General features: G+C 36.5%; 1 pseudogene; it reads left to right on the top strand.

Moving 5' to 3' along the window:
* Positions 1–12,047: 12,047 nt before the first annotated feature.
* Positions 12,048–21,467, top strand: part of LOC112926415 (putative high mobility group protein B1-like 1) — a 32,006-nt pseudogene continuing 22,586 nt past the window's right edge.

Below are 21,467 nucleotides of genomic sequence, written 5' to 3' on the forward strand. Positions count from 1 at the left end.
CATGACTTCCCTTTCTTATTATTGTTCAGGGTTTCAGTGGATTTGTCTCAAATAATATAATAATTAAACAAATGAACACAGCTGAATTTTGTCTGGAGTGAGTCTGGCATTCAGTTTCATTTATTGAATTCCTCTTAATATTTGCTTACAGGAAAAAGAAAAAGGTCATCTTTTCATGATTCTTCAAAATGAACTAGGCTTGCTTTGCTTTCCATGCTTTTTCTACCCTTTCATCTTTACAAATGCCTTAATTCTTCATAACATTACATCATCGCATTTGCTTCTGTAACTTTCTCCTGTGACATTTTTCCTCTGAATTATAGATTTTGTTTGTGTTCTGCCTGGAAATTCTGCGTGGTGCCAGGAGGAAATATTTTCACCTTTAGGGCTTACCTGAGGAAAATTTCCAGCCATTGTGTTGCTGTTGACTTTAAGTGATAGGGGACAGAGAAATACTTTTTGCACTTCCCCAGCAATATCTGGAATATGACATCACTAACTGAATATGTCTTATAGTAGAAAGAGCCCTGGGAAAAGGAAACTTTGCTCTGGCCTCAATTAGCAAGACCATTTTTAAAAATGACTTCATCTCTCTGAGCCTATTTCTTCAATTGTCAAGTAGAAATAATAGAATTTAATCTACACACCCCCCACCACTCTGGACCCTCTACCACCACCACCACCACTACTGCAGCTGCCAGTCACAGTATATAAGATGATGGGGAGGCATTGCTGCAAGAGTGGGGATGGAGTGTGAGAGAAAAGAGAAAGCAATAGAGTTCTTGGGGTCCGCCACCATCAACTTTCATTATCTAAAATTATTTTTATTACCTAAAATGTGTTACTTGTTATAAGCTTTGTTTCTAATATATACATCACTTTTACAAAACATAACTTATCACTTAGATTTTTATACCTAATTCTAAACTGTTGAAAACACTGTAAAACATGCACAAATGGGAAGGCAGGAGTGTTTATTTTCAAAAATGCTAATTAAATTAGTTGTAGCTTTACTAAAGGGGAAAAAAGTTACAGTTCCAATTTTTGCTCATTTATGCCAACAAAGAGTATTCTAATCTTCTGGGTCTGTGAGCTCTTAGAAAGTCTACCATCTGTAAAGCAGGTGCATTTGAACGTACATTTGACCAACAGCATTTATCAGAAAATGGATACATGCATTATAGAAGGAATGGACTTAAGCTACACACCAAAATTATAAACCTCCAAATGTTTTCATATTGTAAATAAATAGATGAGAATGAGAGAACGAACTTTGAGGAAGGAGTGGACAGTGAGTGGTGATAGGAGTATAACTCATCCTACTACTGGGTCAGACCTGCAAACAAGAGGGCTAATCCCACACTAGATCCATTTCCTCAAAAAGACATAAATCCTGTGCTTACCTTTGTGAGATTCAATCGAAATTTGCTATAGGATTTGTATAATAAACAAATAGGAAGCACTTTCTCTGTGTAAGGCACTCTGAAGCAATGGTTCTCAAATGAGACCACTTTTGTCTCCCAGAAGACATTGGGCAATGTCTGGAGACACTTTAGTTATTGCAACTGAGGATTCTACTGGCATCCAGTGGGGAGAGGCCAGGGATGCTCCTAAATATCCTACAAGGCACAGGACAGCTGCCCCAAACAAAGAATTATCTGGCCATAGTGTCAATAGTGCCAGGATTGAAAACCCTGCATTAACTAGAGGATTGAAAAACAAATACAGACAAGAACCACCCTCAAGAGCTTAGAGTCTGGCAATGAAGAGAAGGCAGATACATAGCAAAATGGACAAAGCAGGAAGAGCTACAAGAAATATACAGAGAAAAAATTACTTGTAGCTTACAGGATCAGGGAAAACTTGGAAAAATAACATTGTAAATATCTATCTTAACATTCCTAAAAATAATTTAAAGGTGCTATTTATTTTTGTAATTTCTTGACATCAATAAAGATAAGTTAACCACCACCAAATACTTATAGAAAACATCCTCTCTGTTCTTGAAATTGGACTAAGTTCCCTGGGAAGATAAAGCTGAGTAAAAGAGCCACTATTCTCTACAACTTAGAGTGGAGTTACATCTCCAATTCCACATAAACATTATCAAGATCCATTCCTTCAAATGTGTCATGAATAACAATTATGTACCAAACACTGTGTGGCACAAACAGGCAAGATTTCCGCCCTTGTAGAACTGTCATTTGGGGGAGGAAAAAAAATCAAACCAATGGAAAAAAAAATCAAGCCAACATATACATGATTTTAGTGTGTGACTTCTGTTTTCAAAAATACTGGACAGGGGCACCTAGGTGGTTCAGTTGGTTAAACAGCTGCCTTCAGCTCAGGACATGATCCTAGGGTCCTGAGATCAAGCCCTGCATTGGGCCCCCCACCTTCCTCATTCTCTCTCTCTTGTCTCTCTCAAATAAACTCCTTAAAAAAAAAATACTGGACTATATAGTTCAAAAATCCTAAAAACCTCCCCACTAGAAAACATCTAGAAATTCTCGCCAAAATATCACAACCATGCTTTTTAAAATCCAGCTGAGCATAATAGAAGCTATGGAAAACCTCTAAAAGGAAACTGAAAACCAGAACAGTGAGTATAAACCGACAGTGAGGTCACTGGGGTCTGGGGAGCAGAGGGGCAATTAGTCTCTCACTATAACCCCTAGATTTTAGTCATGAGGTAGAAATAGGACATGAAGCCTCAGGTCCCAAAGATTAGGATCTGGAACTGAGACCCCTGAAGAAAGCTAGGACCCTTGGACTTAAAAAAATTACAGGCATAGGAAACTAAGAAGGAAACTTATCCATATTGGCCTGGTTCTAGATAAGGGAAAAAACAGCCTATGCTAAGAATTCATTACCACAAACTGGATTTTAGTAGACTTGATGAGCAAATGCACATTACTCATGCTGTCTGAGAATCCTCAATCCAGGATGTTAATATAAGAAGACCAGGATCGGGGATCCCTGGGTGGCACAGTGGTTTAGCGTCTGCCTTTGGCCCAGGGCGCGATCCTGGAGACCCGGGATCGAATCCCACGTCTGGCTCCCGGTGCATGGAGACTGCTTCTCCCTCTGCCTGTGTCTCTGCCTCTCTCTCTCTCTCTCTCTCTGTGTGTGTGTGTGTGTGTGTGACTATAATAAATAAATAAATAAATAAATAAATAAATAAATAAATAAAAGAAGACCCAGATCGGTAATCTCCACAGAATACCTAGCAGTTTATCCACAAAGTCCATCCCTTGTGACCAGCTGTTTCTCTTCATTAAGGCCCTAGGATTATACCTAGCAAATAAAACTTAGTACAGGTTCTGCCTTCTAGGTTACCAGAGCTAAGTTAGAGACTCTTATAAGAGAAGGCCTATTTGAGGACCTGCCATTCTAAACTGAGACATGAAGGATAAGAAGCCTATACATACTATAGTGGGGAATAATAATCCAGTAGAGGGAATAGCATATCCAAAGGCTCTCATGTGAACAGAGCACAGAACCTTCAAGAAACAAAAAAGGTAATGGCTTGGAGAAGTTTAGAATGCTGCAAAGGAGCCCAGTCATGCGCAGCAATGTGTAGTTTCTTAAGTTATTTCCCAAAAGTTTAAAATAAAGAGATATCACACATAGTAATTTCTGGATTTTCAAAAACTTCAAAAGATCTGTCAGCAGTGGCTTGCATTCTTATATGGCAACCCTCAGCTAGATCTACCCCCTTCACACAAGGCCTATGACCTCATATTTACCACTGCCCCCACCCAGACTTTTTTATTCATTTTTGTTGCTGATTTGGCATCTATGGGAGTATGAATTATAGCTCCTAATTTAGGACTTCATAGGTTATGGTTTTTTTTAAAGTTGGATTTTTATTCTAAGACTTTAAGTATTTTAAACAAGGGAATGATATGATCTGATTTATATATACTCCATTCAATGTAAAAAAAAAGATTGGAGAGAACCAAGAATGAAAAAGAGAATACAAATGAGGAAACTACTGCAGGAAACTGGGTGAAATAGAAAGTGGCTTGAAATAGAGTGCTAGCAATGGAAATAAAGAGAAGCAAATGGATTTAAAGTGTGCTTGAAATCAGAAAACCCAATGTTTGCTCATAGATTACATACTGAAGGTGAGAGAGAATCAAAATGACTTGTATTCTATTATGAAGAGCTTGTGCCTTCTATGGTCAGCTGCTAAAGGGATATTTATTGACAACCCTTAGTGCATGGAGAATTTGTGCTGTGAGGGGTACAAATGAAAGGAACTCTAATGCCTTTTAGGAGCTTGAATTCCATCAGTAGAGGTAGGATTGATGCAAAAAAATACACTTATAAGTTATACAATTTATTAGATCTGCAACTATTAGAGTAATAATAATAATAGGTAACATTTATTGAGGGTATATTATATACCCAGTACATGCATCCCATTTAATAGCACCTGGAGTTAAGCATTATTGTCACCCCCATTTTTTCATGGAAAAATAAAAACTCAGGGAAGTTAGGTAACTAGTAAGATCATACAGTTTGTAATTGGGAGAACTGACATTAGAGGCCAAGCTGACTGACTCCACTGGCCATTTGTTTAATGAGAACCCTAGACTGCTTTCACATACCTTTCATGAGGCCACAAAGTTATCTGTATACTACAACTTAGTTGTGCAAAGAGTAATGTCTGAAATTGCCCTGAGCTTTCTCACAAGCCTCTTTGAGATGGTTAAAAAAGAGGGAATTAAACTTTCCTCAAGACTTTAAACTTAGCTCCATTCAGTCTTTAAAACAGTCTCTTTAGGCAATGTTTTGACCCATCTAGAAAAGAAATGCAGATTTCTCAACCTTCCGCCATGTCCATGTGTACCAGCATATATGCACATACGTACACACCTCTGCTACCCAAGATGGTGTTGGGACGTGTGTACTGGGAACCACTGAAGTTCCCTAGTCTTGGGCCTGATGTCCAGCATCTGGTTGCTGCTTGGCATTCATGACTAAATTTCTTTGCTGGAATCATCCTTGATCTTAGTCTCTTAGCTGACTAAAAACTCACTAGTGTTCCCTAGTTAATGGAACTCCAGCTCAATTCTCAGTGGTGCTAGAGTCCCCATGTCTGTGACATTTCCTACATCCAACCACCTGGTCCAAGAGCCCATTTCCTGCTTCTGCTTCAGAACCACTCCTATCTCAGCAGGCTCCATAGCTAGGCTGCCAATAAAATTTATCATTCAAAACAAGACATTTGTGGGTGTGACAAGAAGGTATATTATAATTACACTGGAACATAGGGTAAATCAGAACAGTCTCAAACTAGGACATAGGACAGGCCCTAGCTCTCAACCTACCTGCCTTGCAAGCTCCCCCACCAGAATTTTCAACAACTCCTGGGTTGTATTTGTGTGACACAGGATGTAGGAGAGATCCAGGAAAGCTAAACATTGCAGGCTCTCCCCAGCCACATTGCACAGTCAAGTTCAGACTATTGGGGTTTAGTCCCATGTTAATCTCAGCCCACAAGGCCATCTCTTTCAGATCCTAAATAGAAATAGCCTCACACACTTATTTAACACACCTGCTCCTCTCCTGGGAAAGCCCAGAGAGGAACACGGCTCAAATGCCATAGGGAAAGAGGTACCTTCTCTTCACTATGGGAAAATTCTGTGATTCAAATTTCTAGACTTTCCCTTTGGTAAGTTAAATCTAGAGCTGTAGGACACTGAAACAAAACAAAATGCCAAAAAAAAAAAAAAAAACCCACAGAAAACAAAAAACCTTTCTACTCCACAAAGCCTTGCTTTCAACACTGTTGTCTTAGTAAAGAAGTCTAGTCCCTGCCCTCCTATCCTCAACCTCTAAGCCTCAAAACTCAGTTTTTGTTGAAAGATTTTATTTATTTATTTATTTATTTATTTATTTATTCATTCATTCATTCATTTATTCATTTATTCATTTATTCATTTATTTTAATTTATTTGACAGAATAAGAGAGCAAGCCCATGTGCAAGCAAGGGTGGTGACAGGCAGAGGGAGAGGGAGAAGCAGGTTCCTCTCTGAGCAGAGAGCCCAATACAGGGCTTGATCCTAGCACCCTGGAATCATGACCTGAGCCAAAGGCAGAAGCTTAACCAACCGAGCCACCAGGCACCCAAGACTCAGCTTTAAAAGTAAAAGACAACAGGGGCCCCTGGGCAGTAAAGTCTGTTAAGCATCCAACTCTTGGTTTCGGCTCAGGTCATGATCTCAGGGTCTTGGAATGGAGCCCCATGTCAGGCTCCACACCAGTCTGCTTGTGATTCTCTCTCCTTCTCCTTCTACCCCACTCGTTCTCTCTCTCTCTCTTTCTAGAATAAGCGAATAAATCTTTGAAAAGAAAAAAAAATAGAAGTAAAAGACTACAAATGAAAAACAATTTAAGGGAGGAGGTGGGTATAAAATGCATTGGCTTAATACTTGCAAAATAAAATAACTAACATATAGAAGGCTGTTCATTCTCAGTCATTTCTGCCTACAGTGAAAGAAGTATTCAAAATTCAAAATTCATTCAAAATTAAGATTCTTAACACAGACTTGATAAGATGAATTAACAAATGCCTTTTTATAAGAAACAGTCAGAATGAGTAGATCTTCAGAGGTCAAAGTTCAGCTGGTTTTGGACCTTAGATCCTATTCTGAATACTCCATGGTTTTGTGATTTTTATCTCTGAAAAGCCAAATAGTACTATGTATCAGGTTTCCACTTACGGCTTTGCTTACTCATTTAAGTATCTCAAACCTAAACTGCAAGTCTTAATGTTTTAGAGTGGCATTAAATGGTTTTCCAATATTGATGAGGGATTATTGAGAGCTCCCCAAAGTTTGTTATGTCTCACAAGGGCGTTCTAATGGGTTCATTGTTCTATTTATTCAGTTTACTGCCAGGCAGTGGCAACAGTTGCATCTGGTGTATATTGTTACTCTAGTTGATTTTGGGTAACTCTAACTTAAAAACATTCTCTATAATAATGTGCAAGTTTCCAAACATAAGCAGAAAAATACACAAATGCTGAGTAATCAGGGTTAAGGAAAGACCAAACAAGAAGAGGCCAGGTGGAGTTTGTCTGGAAAGGTTTTATAATGCCTTTATGATTAATAAACCTAAGGAAAACATCTGAAGCTTCTTTGAAATGTTAAGAATGAACTATTGGAGAACAACTGTGCTTCAAAGAGTAGTAAAATATGTGAGGCAGTATCTCACTAGTGGCAAAAAGGAATCCTATACCCCCAATAAATTATATAGAAAGGAGTAGAGGGTTGAGTTTGACGAGTTTAGAATAAGTTTCTGTTAACTCATCAACTCCAGCTACTCCCTTCTAACCCTAAACCCCTGGATTTCCAAGGTAACTTCTTAGGAATTTGCACAACTAAATATTCCCAGGAATGCACTCCATATTGCATATCCAGAATAGATGGAGCTTAACAAAAGAGAAGTGTATGGAAATCTGGATAGTTCTGTAAAATTTCTTTAGATTTTTCATGTGAATGAAAAGGGGCTTAAGAAGCCAAGTAAAGGAGGAGACTATCTGCTTCATAAATTATAACATTACCAGTATATCCTCACTGAGAATCAGCAGTGAACAAGGCTTGTTCCTAGAAATAAAAAGCTATGTTTGTTCCTTTAAGATATATGTGATAGATATATAATTAGAATGCACACAATTTTAATTAGAACAACATTAAATAGGATTGGGACAAAAATCATAAATATTCTCCCCTAATGCAAGAGCTTATAAGGAAGAGAAATTTTTTGGAAGGGCCTGAGCAAATAAGAGATGCCGGCAGTTAAATGAAGAGTACACATCCATGAGGTAGAGATTTGCCAATTCCCAAATATTTGTAACTGTAAGGACAGAGATTGTGTAGGTGACTGATTACTGAATATTCTTGAAAAATTGAGACACTGAAGTATACAAATGTACAAAAATATGAGAGAATAAGAATAGTTCTAGTTAAGTATATGGTTGAGTAAAAAAGAGATATGTGTTGAAATCCAAGCCTGTCATTAGCTTTGTGACTCAAATTCAGTGAAAGATACCAAAGAGGCTGGCAGATTCATGTCCTTTCTCCTTCTGTGATTAGTGAGATTTACAAAAAGCTGAATCAAGCCTAAAATAGATACTATACTACCAAAACCTGATAAATAGTGCTGATTGTCCACAGAAAAAAAACCATTCTCCCTTTTCTGATAATAACTGTGTTATAGCTGGAAACTATTACCCAGCTAACTGGTATTTCCCAAACCCCCTTGCTGTTAGATATGGCCTCCTGACTGAGCTCTCCATGTGAGAAAGAACATTGGATGCCACTTCCGAGTCTGGGCATGAGATGATGAGGGAGATGATTCCTCCCTACTCTTCCCTTTCCCATTACTGGAAGATAGATATGGCACATTCTTGTTTGACCACATAAACAAAGATATTACAGTTATGGATCAGGGAGCAACAAGATAAAAGGAATCTGAATCTCTGAATCTGAGTCCCACAGATCTGATCCACTGAACTCTGGACTATTATGTGAGAAAGAAGTTTCTCAGTCTTTCAACCACTGTATTTTGGATTCTCTTTTTTATAGCAGCTTAGCCTTACATGGACTGTTTCAGAAGAGAGAGCATATTATGAAGGGAAGGGTAAATGTTCAATTTAAATTCAAATTAAATTTTTTTCCCATAGCTATCTTTTCCTGGACCCTGGACAAACATTATACCAGTGCAGAAGCCATATCAGTGCCCATCCCATATTCCTTGGACTTTTCGGTATGCTTTGGTGAAAATTCCAACTGCTAGTATCTGCATCCCTGCACCTCAATGCTCTTCTTCCAGCTCTGTGTAGGTACAGACTAAAGTGCTAAGGAATTAATATCCTCAGGAGCAGCCCTCAACCGATGACCTCTCAGGAATTGGTGTATTAATATTCTAGCTCCCCTCCTCCCTTGAATGGAATAATTCTAAGGTGTGTACTATGCGTCAGCTTTCCAGAGTTCCTCTACAGAAATAAGCTCCAGGCACCCTTTGTGGTAGCCAGCTTACCCATATACTTTTTATTGCTGGCCTTCCAGTCACTGAGTCAGTTTCTCCACTTCCCTACCATATTCACTGAATTTCCCAAATAAACTAATTTTATTCAAATCATTACCTTGAAGTCTGCTTCTGGGAGAACACAAATCAAGGTAGCCAGCTACTTCATATTCACCATCCAGACAAAACAATTCTTCAACCATAGTCTTTATTATTAGATAGCATCATGTTATTTTTGTGGATGAAGAAATCAAATTTGTGAGAGTTAGGTAACTTAAGCAAGATCACTGTCAGAATTAGAATTGGCTGGAACCCAGGACTATCTCATTTACAAGTTTTTGCACCTTCCAATATATTAGACTATATTAGACACCAATTAAAAAAATATTGATGCAACTTTGAGTAGACGATGATATTGGAAGTTTTATGGTTGGATGATATATTTCAGGGAGATTAGACAAAACAGATCCTACATTAGCCTATGATATTTTGTGCTAAATATTTTCTGATAACACTTTTTGTTAAACAGATTTTTTAGCCTGAACAGAAAAAAAAAATGTCAGTTTTCAGCTACTTGTTAACACAAATTTATTTAGCCCTTTTTAAAACTAGTCAAATCCTCACCAGAGCTACTTCACTTAAATAAGTCTGCTTCTTAAAATGGTCTGCATAGATTCTGTTATTTGGGAACCTAGCTCTACTCACTTCCCTATCAAGACTTGTATAGAGAAAAGGATAGTAGGTGAATACACATCAGTAATTCAGAAGGCTGAGGGCTCAGGAATTTTTGTATTTGATCAATCAATCTACCTATAGAATTAATAGAATTTTAGTTTTAGAATATCAGACATCAGTCAACAAATAAAATTTAGAGATATTGGATGAGACAAAAGTTAGCCTTCCTATACTTTTCCTAATACAAGTACTCATAAAACTAATTCTTTTTTTAAAGATTTTATTTATTTGTTTGAGAGAGAGAGAGCACAAGCAGGGGGGGGCAGCAGAAGTGGGGGAGAAGCAGGCTCCCCTCAGAGCAGAGAGCCCGCTATGGGGCTCAATCCCAAGACCCTGGGATCATGGCCTAAGCCAAAGGCAGACACTTAATCAGTTGAGCTACCCAGGCACCCCTCTTAAGATTAATTCTATATGAAGCAGGCATAGAGAGAAGATAGTCAAAATCTGAGGGAACTACAGTTTATTTATCCACTATTGTATTAGCAATGTAATCTGTGCATTCTTTTAGATTTTAGTAGTCTGACAGGAAAAACCCTGCAGAGTTGTCACACACAGGCAATACACCGGATTACTATAATGTAAATTAACATGGACATATTACAAGATCTTAGAGGAAAAAGCTGTTTACTCTTCACCACCACTAGATATAATCTAAACATTACATTCCTGAAAGGATATACAGGATCACTTACATGCAGTCTAGGCAATTCCATTTCTCTCCTGGTTTTAGCTGAACTGTGCAACATGAGTGTAAGCTTTGGTTATTTGAGGTAAATGAACCCTGTGGTTACTCCTGCTTCAACTGAAGCTAATGTCAATATGGACGGGCATGGAGGAGAATACTAAAAGCCCCAAAACACTGATTATCTTCAGAAAATGTAATGAGTCAGATTATTGATGTCAGATTTTTATAGGAAACATTACATCACATAAAGTCTGAAGAAGAATGGGAGCCAGAATAAACAGAGCTATGCATCAAAAAGTCTTAAGTCTCCCAGCAGACACAGTTTAGCTAATGTGGTCGTATTCATAGAATTTTTATCCAGACAGACTATGGCAGTAAAACAGAAATATGCACATTGGAACATATTTATCTACCTCGTAAAAGTGTACAAAATTTTATATACCAATGTAAATAAAAATTCTTTGCCTGTCTCCAGAAATGTACATGCTTTTCATTTGTCCAATGACTCACACATGAGATTGTATAAAGTTTAATTAAGTAATGAAATGTAAAACATATATATATACACACACCAAATGTATTTTATCTTAAAAGTATTTTTGCCTATTTAAAAGAAAATACTTTAAACATTTTACAGCATATCCTCACTTTAAGCTCTCAAGACTTAAATATCGATGAATTGTTAAATATTACTTTGAGTGCCAGTAATGGGATAGTGGTACTGTGATTGTAATTGTTTCTTTTCTTTTAAGTTCTTGTTTATTGGTGATACAAACAAGTATTTACAGATGGAATGACATGATCTCTTGGGTTTGCTTTACAATGCTTCAAATACTTTGGGAAAAAAAGGTTGGAGGGTATAAATGAAACAACAATGCAGAATGTTGATAACGACTGAAGTTGGAAAATGAGTATAAACGGGCTCATTATACTATTTTCTCTTCTTTTATATATGTTTTAAATTTCCATAATGAAACCATAAAACAAGAAAAATATTGCTAACTGAATAAAAATCATGCAGTCTCTTTTTTAAAAGACAAAATTAGGAGCAGTAACAGTGAAATACATCAATTTATATCAGTAGAGATGATATAATTTTGATTGTATGCTTTACAATGATCATATTAGGTACTTCCTGTGAATAGTATTAATTTAGTTTTACCCAAAAGGTTTTAAATACATATAGGAACTACACATTTTTTCTTAAATATGTTCAAAAGCTATCTTAAAGTATTTATAAAACACCAACTCTGGGAACAAAAATATGATCTTTTTAGAAAAGTAGAATAATCTCATGTTCATCATTTTCCATATTTTTGGACAGGGCTTGCAAAGTTGGTCAGCCTCTGGGGTGAAAAAGCCTCTCCAGAGAAATCCCAGATAAAGGTGCATCTTAACAGCTCATTAACCTTGTCCAAAGTTCCTCTTTGCACAAAAGTTCTGGACATTTTTCTGACAGAAGATTTTTAGGCACTATTTGTTGATATATATTTTTTCAAGCTGGATGGTCAGTAATATATAACATAAGTACTGAATCATATCTCTTTGTTTGCAGCCAAGCAATAGAAGTGAAAATATGTATTCATGGCGGGTAAGTAATAAAATTTTAGGTCAGTTTAGAGAGATTTTAATGAGTTTTGTGGCTCTAGGCATCATTTATATCTGAAGAAAAAAGTTCTTAAAACTAATATATTTGTTTTTCAACATTTGCTTCATTCCGCCTCATACACTGCTCTGAACGCAGAATATTCTTACATTGATGAATGGTGCTTGAGTGCCACCTGGTGGCCCACTTCCTCCATACAGCAGAATTTTCCACTGATCCTCAACCTGAGAAAACTCTTGCACCAGTCTGGCACTCCCAAGGGCCAAATTAAAATAAGATATTATTTCCAAGACAGATAAATCGTCTATTCAAAGACTGTAGAATCCTGAGCCTCATAACACAATAATATCTATAATTCATATTCATACTATGTGTTCCACAAATCAAATATTCCCAGCCTGAGAAACTGCATTTTCTACACACTCTTCACATTTTGTGATGTCTACCTTGTTACTTATAGCTGCAGGCACAGAGGCCTCTAGATCAATGGTTCTCAACCTTGAGTGCCATTAGATTCACATTGAAAGTTAAAAAAAAATGATGGGGATCCAAACTCAGACAATCTGATTTAATAGGTCTGGAATGGGACAACACCTATCAGTAAAGTTTAAAAGCTCTACAGGTGATTCCAATCTGAGGTTACTTTGTAATGGACTGTCCATTTTTGAAAGGTGAGGATTATTTGTTCCTCATCTCTGAAACAGTACATTGTGTTGGACATATTAAGAACCCAAACTATGTGGCAAAGATGAAGCAACTCCAGAGTCTACATAATTGTTTTAAAATAAGGCAAGAACTGGTCAAACTGCAACATCTTAGATTCACAAGCTCTACTAAGAGTATGCCACTGTCCCATTCCCCAGAAGACTAACTAGGGGTACAAAAAGCTCCTTTTTCACTCAGTTCCATGCAACGTGATAAAATAATTTAGTATACAGGTATTTTTTAGTAAAGGACTACATTGTGGCAAATCTCTATATATAAAACAACACATGCAGAAAGTCATGAATTACAAGATTATTTATAATAGAAAAATATTGGAAATAATCCAATGCCTAGGAAGACTAGTTGAATGAATTATAGTGTGGAGTGCCGCGCAAACATAAAAAAGAAAAGAATCAGAGAGATGTTTATGAATTAATATGGAATGAAATCCACTATATATTGTTAAGTTAACGACATCAAAGTTGGAGAAGTCTATTATATGCTACCAATTGTGTAAGAAAGACAAATACATGTTTGGTTTGTTTGGGGTTTTTTTGACAAAAAGAAGAAAAGAAGAATAAACAATAACAACAAAATGAAGACATTTATCTTTAGAGGACAAGTGAGAACAGAATAGAAGAAATAAGGACAGTAACAATTCTGTGAGAATGCCATCTTACATAGTTTCAACCTTTGAATCAAATAAATTTTTTAGATAATCAAAAAGTAAATTAAATTACAGTTTAAAAAAACATTAAATTGAACATTAACAAAAACCAAAGGATCTAAATGTTTCAAATTATAACATAACCAAACCAAAAAAAAGAATTAATTCAAGTAAGTTTTGAACACATTACTATACATCTTTAGTGGAATGTATTCTATGGACAAAAAGAAAAGATATATTTACTTAGTATTGAACTCCTTATATTGAATTAAAACCCCGAAACTGTACTGTATAGTAAGACACTGTAAATAAGTTAACATATTATTGTTACTATGATCCAAGATTTTCACTGTAAAAAAATTTTTTTTTTAAATTTTATACATATATAACAAGCATATATATTAAACAAAAGTGAAATTAAACCTTGAAATGTTAAATCTGAATCACAATATTGTCCTAATTAATTTATTTTTTAGAGAGGGAGAGCACATACATATGTGAGCTGTGGAGAGGGTCAGAGGGAGGAGAGAAAGAATCTTAAGCAGGCTTTATCTCAGAATCCTCATATCACAACCTGAGTGGAAATCAAGAGTCAGACACTTAACCCACTGAGCCACCCACGTCCTTCATTGAATTGTAATATTTTTAAAACTAAATTAAAATAAATCAATCTGTAACACACAAAAATAAAATTATATCCAATCAGAGCTACAATCACACAGAAAAGAACTTTTTGAAGTAACTTTTAAAAATAAAATGTAAGGAGAACCTGGATGATTCAGTTGGTAGAGCTTTCAGCTCTTGATTTCAGCTCTGGTCATGATCTTAGGGTCTTGGGATTGTGCTCTACATCCGGATCAGCGCTGAGCATGGAGCCTGCTTAAGATTCTCTCTCTCTCTCTCTCTCTCTCTCCCCCCCCCCCACCACACACAGACACACACACTCTCTCTCAAATACTCTTTTAAAAAATTAAAATTAAAAAAAATAAAGTATGATTGCATATCTCCACAGAGATAAGAATGAAAAGAACTGCAAAAATTCTAATATGAGCTGTGAATTAGATGATATTATGAAAGTGTTTTCTTAGATATATTAACAATGTAGAAGAATGTCAGAAAATGCATGTTGATTGTCATGATGCCTTCAACTTATCCTCAAGTGGTTCAGCAAAAAAGTGTATGCATACATACATATATAAATTATTCATAGATAAAATATATATGCTATATATATTTATATACATAATACATATACAATTTAGAGGTAGATATGTGCTCATTATGCTTGTCTTTCAGTTCTTCTACATTTTTAATCTTTCAAAATAAAAAGCTGGAAGATAAAAGAGCTATTTGCTAAAAATATTATAAAACTGAAAAATTGTTTAAGGCAAAAAAGAAGTACACAAATATCATGACTTTTAAAAGATGGAGACATCATTCTCTGTTGTGATGATCAGGAAATAATTCATGAAAGGAACTGCATTTTTAAATGTAAAGGTTTTGAGTTAATGATGGCCTTAGAGATATTCTAACTAGAGACGCCTGGGTGGCTCAGTGGTTTAGCATCTGCCTTCGGCTCAGGTAGTGATCCTCGGGTCCTGGCATCGAGTTTCGCATCAGGCTCCCCACAGGGAGCCTGCTTCCCCCTCTGCCTATGTCTCTGCCTTTCTATGTGTCTCTTGTGAATAAATAAAAGTATTTAATTAAAAAAAGAAATATTATAACTAAACTTCCTCAGTTTGTAGATGAGAAAACTGACAGAGAAGGACTCACTAGCTTGTCCAGGTTCAATAAATGTTTAGTACATTGCTGCGAAGTCCAAAGCACACAGTCCATAGTAGTTTCCATTAATCCATTTACTGAGCAACTTCTAAATGCCAAGTAGTCCTACTTCCCATTTGAGATGGACCAAGAAGAACATGTTAAATAAGGAAATATATATAGAATTGGGATCCCTGGGTGGTGCAGCGGTTTGACGCCTGCCTTTGGCCCAGGGCACGATCCTGGAGACCCGGGATCGAATCCCACGTCCGGCTCCCGGTGCATGGAGCCTGCTTCTTCCTCTGCCTGTGTCTCTGCCTCTCTCTCTCTGTGACTATCATAAATAAATAAAAATAAATCTTAAAAAAAAAAGGAAATATATATAGAATTGAATCATTACAAATTTCAAAATAAAATTTTAAATTGATTGGGCAAAGAAGGAGGCAGAATTGCTGGCTTTGAAGATGGAAGGGTTCATGAGACAAGGCATGTGGACAGCTGCAGAAGCTGAGAATACCCTTAGCTGACAGCCAGCTAGGAATGGTGACAACTGCAGTCCACACCTGCAAGGAACTGAATTCTGCTAACAAGCTAAACAAGCAAAGGAAAAGGATTCTCCCCTGGAGCCTCCAGAAAGGAATGCAACCCTAGAGACACCTTGATTTTAGCTCAGTGAGACTCACAGTGGACATTTGAACTACAGAACTGTAAGATAACACATTTGTGTTCTTTAAAAAAAATTGGTTGGGGTGCCTGGGTGACTCAGTTAGTTAAGCATTTGACTCTTGATTTCAGCTCAGGTCATGATCTCAGGGTTGTGAGATCGAGCCCTATGTCAGGCTCCACTCTGAACATGGAGCCTGCTTAAGAGTCTCTCCCTCTCCCTCTACTCCTCTTCCCCACCCCCTCTCTTTCTCTTTATTTATTTTTTTTTAATTTAAATTTTTTATTTATTTATGATAGTCACAGAGAGAGAGAGAGAGGGGGGCAGAGACACAGGCAGAGGGAGAAGGCAGGCTCCATGCACCGGGAGCCTGATGTGGGATTCGATCCGGGGTCTCCAGGATCGCGCCCTGGGCCAAAGGCTGGCGCCAAACCGCTGCGCCACCCAGGGATCCCTCTCTTTCTCTTTAAAAAAAAAAAAATGGTTGGTCAAAAACAGAAGCCAGGGATTTATTAGCTCATATAATGGGAAAGGCCAGGTATGGAGACTGGTGACAGGTCTCAGGTACCACTGGAATAGAACTCAAATTATTGTTTACTATTTCTCTTTGTATTTTGGAATATGTATAAGGGTCTCCTTGTTTCTCTTTAGAGACAGATTTCCCTCATGTCACAGAGGATGGATACAGCTATAGAAACTCCAGAACTACTATTCAGTTCAGCAACATCAAAGAAAACAGACCTTTCAGTGTTCACATATATATATATATATATATATTGTCACACAGAAGTTTACTGATTGTCCTAGATTGGATCTCGGTTAAAAAAAAAAAAAAAAAGTCCCTGTTCTGAGGGGCAGAGCACTGTATTTGGCCAGATCTGGCTCACATTAACCCCCTAGTCCACTAGTAAGCTGACATGTAACTAACAGCCCAATTCAACCCTGCCAACCACACGGAATGAAAGAAGGGCTGATTCTGATTCCCTAAGATGAAGGGAGCAAAGGAATGCCAGGCAGACAAAAACAAGGTAATAATACAGTGAGTAAACCACAGGAACAAATTAGAAAGGTAAAGATGCATACTTTAGGAAGTAGCAAAAGCTCAATTCTCATAAGGGTCTAGGGAATAGTGAGAGAAAGGGCACTGGGGTTGTATTGTGGAAATTAGTGAAATAGTGAAATGACAGGCAGAATAAAGTGCTGCTTAATTAGGTACAAAGTGAAGAGCCCCCAGCTTTAACAGAAAAGAAAAAAAAGGAAAAGAAAAGAAAAGAAAAGAACAGAAAAGAAAAGAAAAGAAAATGGCTTAATTTAATCTGGGATGATCAGTCATCAGTGTATAGCAATGTTTCTCAAAGTATAGTCTTGGCCCAATATCAGAAATCACCTGGGTACTTTTTTAAAAATGCAAAACCCTGGCTCCCACCCAAGTTTACCAAATGAGAATCTCTGAAGGTGGGTCACAGGTAGCTGCATTAGAAATAAGCACCACAGGCATTATTTCTACATTCTAAAAGCCTAAAACAAATAGTGTAAAATTTTAATAGGAAACGGTATTTAACAGTATACATTTCCAAAATGTTTTAGATAATTGGAAACTACCTTCTTAATCCTTATGCATTTTATCTATTACTAACTATCAGAGTAATGGGCCAATAATTTAGCTGCTCTGAGCCACAGCTACCCAGGTTGTAAAAAAGCAAAATTTTGATTATAATTAATCTCCTTTAACATTATGATGCCATGATTTTTAAATTCTATTTCTTGAAATATTTCTACATCCATATGCAGTTAAGGGTAAATTCAGCAGGCGTGGGTTGTTGCTGCACATTCCAAAAAAAAATGGACCGTCTGTTGATGCTCCTGGGAAATAACTTCTGCCTTGGGGTATCCTGTCTGAAGAGCAGTTTTATGTGCCTCAGGGTTTACTGCTATGCTGCAGCAGTTTGGCCTTTGTGGGGTCTGGATCCCCACATAAAAATACTGATTCCCAATGACTGGAGACTGTAGGCTCAAGAGAGCTCTATTATTATGGTTCACTACTTTGCACATGTCACACATGATAGATTGGAGAAAAGGACATCCATCTATGACTACACTGAGAGGCAACACCTCTACAAGCTTGTTCCTGGTTTTCCCTGAACTTTAGCCATGTGTATTTTTCCAGTGCTGATTTCAGTCTTCATCCTTTCACTGTAATAAACCATAGCCATGAATACAACAGCATTTCTGAGTTCTGTGAATCCTTCTAGCAAATCATCAACCCTGAGTTTGGTCTTGGAGACACTCGACACAATCTGCACTTCAGCATTATACTTTTGTATTGTGGTTTCCAATTCAATTAGGCTTAAATGTTGTTTAAATAATAAATTTTGTATTAATTTTTCATTTTGCTGCCCTTTGCCCCAATATCTATTAGAAATTTATCCTAAAGAAATCATAATGAAATAAGGAAAGCTTTATCTCAATTTAAAAATTTATTATAGTATAATAGAAAATTGAAAACAACCTAAATTTTGAACATTACAGGTATGGTTTAATGAATGATAATAGGTCCATTTGGTGGAATAGTTATTAAAATGCTAAATTAAAGAGCACAACTGTTTCCATGTGTGCATGTAGACAAAAACTAAAAGAGAACATGGGACAAATAGATGATTTTTTGTAGTATTTAGACATTTTTAAAATGCTAATTATCACTGTAAAAAACTGTTTTTATAATAAGTATCTATTTTTAAGAGTCAAATTGTGAATTTAATTCTTTGGTTTATGGTACTAACTTAATATTTTTAATATGAACTACTAAAAATCAAGATCACTGACATATAAACTATCCATTACTGAAACAGATATTCTAGGTTCTATATGGAATGCAGTTCCCAGCAAAGGATTAGGAAATAAGAGAATGAGCAATGTGGAAACATGTGGTGGAAAGAGTTTGGACGCTAGGGTCACACTCACATCATTGAACACCAGTTTTACTTGCTACTAGCTGTGAGGTCATGAGCAGTCTCCTTCACCTTGCAGAAACTAAGTCTCCTTATTTGTTAACTGAGAATAATGACAATAAATGCTTTATAGAGTTACTACCACAATAAATGAGTAAAACACTTAATGCAGTACCTGTATAAGAAAAAACTAAATAAATTATCAGTCTGTTTCTTTCTCAATTCTACTCTCAAAGATTAGATGTTAATCTATGTATTTTTAAAGTGCTCTTCTCCCATGACACCTACTTTCCATATCATATTCATTATGAAGTAATGTAGTCTCATGACATAATGATGACCCAATAGTTTTGAAAAGAAATCTTAATTTTTTGATGATTGATTTAAGGGTTGGTAAGTACGCACATTATTTTTTTTCACTTAGCTAAGTCATAGATCCAATTTCGAAAATCAAATAATCTCATCTGAACCTGTTACTAATTTTCAAGTCCAAAACTAAAGCAATGTTAGCATAACAAATATGTATCAGAGCCCATTAGTGAACCGAAAACAACAACAAAAATAGAAAAATAATGCAATAAAAATCTTACCACAGCCACTGTCACTGCTTTCCAAAAGCTTCTGGGCATTGTATTTTGCTAAGGAATTCAAAGATGGAAAATTTCAGAAATTGTTTCTCTATTTTTAGAAAATGGTGTTCAAATTGTCTTTCCTTGGTTAGTTCAAAAGCAAAATAAAATGATAGTTCACAAATATTTTCATCTGGGTTGCAATGTTTCATTGTACATCCAGCCTATCTGATATGTTACTTTAATTATGTTTTTGTGGGGGAGGTATTGTCTGTTACCAAAGCATGTTCTTTATTTGGTCAAACGGGTGATTCAGAGAAAAACAAGTAAGACAATTTTCATTTTCTTACTAGTGGGAGTCAAGTCTGCATTGAAGAAATATTTGTCATGCTCACCACATTTTTGTTGTATACTTGTCTCACAGAGCTAGTGTACAACTTCAAAGAAAGAAGAATGGCTGCGATGTAAAATACTGGAGAAATACTCTCTACCACCCATCTTCCCTCCTACAGGATAGCCAGGCCAGTGTTTCCAAAACATCTTTCAATTCTGAATCTTGCTCAAAATGTCCTAAAGTTTTTCTTTTGTCTCTTGCCTAGCAATCAGGCTGTCCAGCCCACTCTCAATGATTCCTCTTACCAAAAGCACCGCAATAACAAGGCCAAACTAGTCCACCTCTATACTTTTCTCATCCTGCTACAACTGCTTAAGTCACTTTTATTTAAATCCTAATCACCTCTCAAGACCCAGCTCAAGCCCTTTCTCATTCATAAGACCTTTCCCAGTCCTTGTGGATCACACTTTAGCTTTCTGAATGCCCTTAAGTAGCTTTTGTCTGAACTTTCCTTTTGGTATTTAATGAAATACTCTGTATCCTTGCCATGCCTTTTTATGACCCACCTTCTACCCCAGTTGTTGAAAATACAAAGTGTATAACACAGAAGCAAAAATGATTATTATATCTGTGGTAGATTGTATTATTGTTTATAATTATTCACTCCTTCCTTTGTGAGTACAATGTTTCCCCACCCCCTTTCACCCCCATGGACTTTGGGCTTGAACATCTGATGTGCTTTAGCCAATGGAATATTTGCTATGTATCACTTCCAAACAGAAGCTTTTAAAGGAATTTTAAAGGAATAAGATTCCAAAAGTCTCCTAGATCCTATGCCCTCTATCATCAGAAAAGCATGTTTGTGCATAAGGTTTTCCTTTAGTTTAGGTACCAAAATAAGGTGATATGTGGAGGAAATTTAGCCTTCAGGCTAGAGAACAATCACTACATCCAACCAGGAGCTGACGATATGAACCCAAAAAATTAGATATTGTAAACTGCTGATAATTTGAGATTGCTTATCCATAGTGAAAGCTAACAGATATAATTAAGAATTTTGTAGGTACTGTGTTCTATATTCACAACATCTCATCTAAACAACACAATAATCCTATGGGCTAACATACTTTAGTATCCCCATTTTACGTATGAGAAAACAAAGATAAGAGAGGTAAAGTAACTAATCCAAAACACACAGTACTAGGGCAGCCTGGGTGGCTCAGCAGTTTAGTGCCGCCTTCAGTCCAGGCCCTGATCCTGGAGACCCCAAATTGAGTCCATGTCAAGCTCCCTGCATGGAGTCCGCTTCTCCCTCTGCCTGTGTCTCTGCTTCTCTCTCTCTCTCTCTCTCTGTGTCACTCATGAATAAATAAATAAAATCTTTTTAAAAAACCACACACACTACTGTAAAATTAGAATTAGACACATCTAGCTTTGAAGTTAGATTCTATCACTTTTTAAAAATAGTATTATAGGCATAATACAATCTTACTGGAATTCAGTCATATGTAAAGATAATGCTTAAGTTCTTCTCACTGTACTTCTAAAGGCTGTTGGGAGGATTAAATTTAATCATGTGAATGATCTAATAATTTAATAAATAAGTGAACCTTAATTTATGTCACCTCTAAATTAGGCCCTGAGATAAAACTTGGTATCAGGAGTGTAAGAAGCATGTGTGAAAAAAGTGGAAGAAATGAGATGGAGAATGAGAAAAGTCAATAAAATGATTAGGTTTCTATTTGAGGAA

The sequence above is a fragment of the Vulpes vulpes genome, chromosome 1 (genome assembly GCF_048418805.1).
Source record: "Vulpes vulpes isolate BD-2025 chromosome 1, VulVul3, whole genome shotgun sequence".
NCBI classification, from domain to species: Eukaryota; Metazoa; Chordata; class Mammalia; order Carnivora; family Canidae; genus Vulpes; species Vulpes vulpes.